Below are 2,111 nucleotides of genomic sequence, written 5' to 3'. Positions count from 1 at the left end.
CCAGTCCAAAATTCAACAAATGGAGTGGCCATTAGGATGCAACCACATGCATTGGGGTTCACAGCAAACCTTGTTTCACCGTTATGCAGATTTATTTTTGAACGCAATCGCATTGCATGCCTGTGAATATGTCGGCCATATTTAGTGGTCTTGTCACAGATTTGAAAACATTACTTTTAATTTATACCTATGTCTGTGGACGTAGTAAAAAAAAATATGGAACGAATGACAAAGAACAGTAAAACCTACTAATATTATAAATGCGAAAGTTTGTGAGTATGTCAGGATGTCAGTATGGATGTTTGTTACTCTTCCACGCAAAAACTACTGAACCGATAACGATGAAATTTGGTATGTAAGCTGAAGACCCAAAATAACATATAGGCTACTTTTATCCGGAGTCCCCGCGGAAAAGATTCCACGCGGACAAAGTCGCGGGAGGCCTCTAGTCTCTATATATAAAAATACTGGACCTATACGAGTAGAATTGAAAGATATGTACCTAGGTTCCATTAGTGGTCTATAGGAAGGCGTGCACTAAGAGAGTATTAACTAAAATTCACGCGGGAATTGGAGTTATCGGGATTGTAGTTATACGCGCGGGCGCATTTGCGGAGATCCTCTTGTTACTTTGAAAGAAAAAAATAGATATTTTATTAAATTCAACAACAGACACAAAAGTACGAGATAGTTCCTATATCCTAACTAAATAAGTAATATTAATATCATAAATGCGAAATTCACTCTTTCTGGCTTTCACGCCTAAACTACTGAACCGATTATGATGAAATTTGGCACGGTTGAACCTGAGTAAGAACATAGGTTACTTTTATACTCATATTGCGAAAAAAGAAACCACGAGAACGAAGTCGCGGGCATAAGCTAATAGTATTATACGGATTTCTATACTTGTACTAGATACTGTAATGAAAATAGATTTGCTTGCAATAGGCACCCTGCTGCCATAGCAAAACCACAACCGTTCTGTTATTGACATCGATTGTATTGCATTGCCTGCCTACACACGTGTAAATTAATCACGTGAAGTTTGTAGCGACGGATATTGGTGGAACAAAAGTGGATTATAATAAATCCGTTTTAATATTGATAGAAATAATATCTTAATCATTTAGGTACGGGGTAGGCAACAGTCTCGAAAAGATTGAAAGGCCACGTTCATATATAGGTTCATTCAGGTTCAAATATGCTGAACGTGGAAACAAAGCCCATCGCCTAAAAAATCCCAAGCTTAACAACTTTCCCTTGATTGATTTTTACAAGATTCACCGAAAGAGAAGCAAATGGCACATACGCAATATATTTTTTTGTGACAAGCTAGCATTGAAGTACCTAGCTGGATGACCGATGATATTTTTTATCTCTTTCAAATTTTGATTTTAGGTATCATATCATGACAAACATTTTATAGAACAATATTATAATTTTGTAATTTTTCAATTTTATATTAAATTTTATAATTTTGGGGTGGGACCCAGCTTAATTGATTATTTACCTCATTCTACCCTTTTATAATTAGATACATTATTCCTTAAAGGGTAAAATAAGTAGGTGTTACAGTCCGTCCCGAGTCATGGATTATTCCTGAGCTCTATATTCATAATAGGGCCGTGTGGTTCCCGGCACCATTACAAAAAAGAATAAGACCACTTCATCTCTTTCCCACGGATGTCGTAAAAGGCGACTAAGGGATAGTAATAACTTGGGATTCCTCTTTTAGGCGATGGGCTAGCAACCTGTCACTATTTGAATCTCAATTCTATCAGTAAGCCAAACAGCTGAACGTGGCCTATCAGTCTTTTCAAGACTGGTGGCTCTGTCTACCCCGCTAGGGATATCCCTATATAGTCTATATAGACGTGATCATATGTATGTATGTATGTAGTTCACGAACTTTGACAAGACAGACACATAACTTTACCATTCTCCGTGGTCGGGCTAGGAAGCATTACACTCTCTTGTCAACGTCTTGGGACCAACCTCGGGACTGGCTTCCTGAATGATACAACATAACATCGCCTGCATAAAAAAAGAAGATTGTCGGACGCATTTGACATTGACAGCAAACAGCTGGTCTAGTTGTCAGTTTTAAG

This window comes from Amyelois transitella, chromosome 13, assembly GCF_032362555.1.
Source record: "Amyelois transitella isolate CPQ chromosome 13, ilAmyTran1.1, whole genome shotgun sequence".
NCBI lineage: Eukaryota > Metazoa > Arthropoda > Insecta > Lepidoptera > Pyralidae > Amyelois > Amyelois transitella.
The sequence above is the reverse complement of the archived record's forward strand: the minus strand, read 5'-3'. Positions refer to the sequence as shown.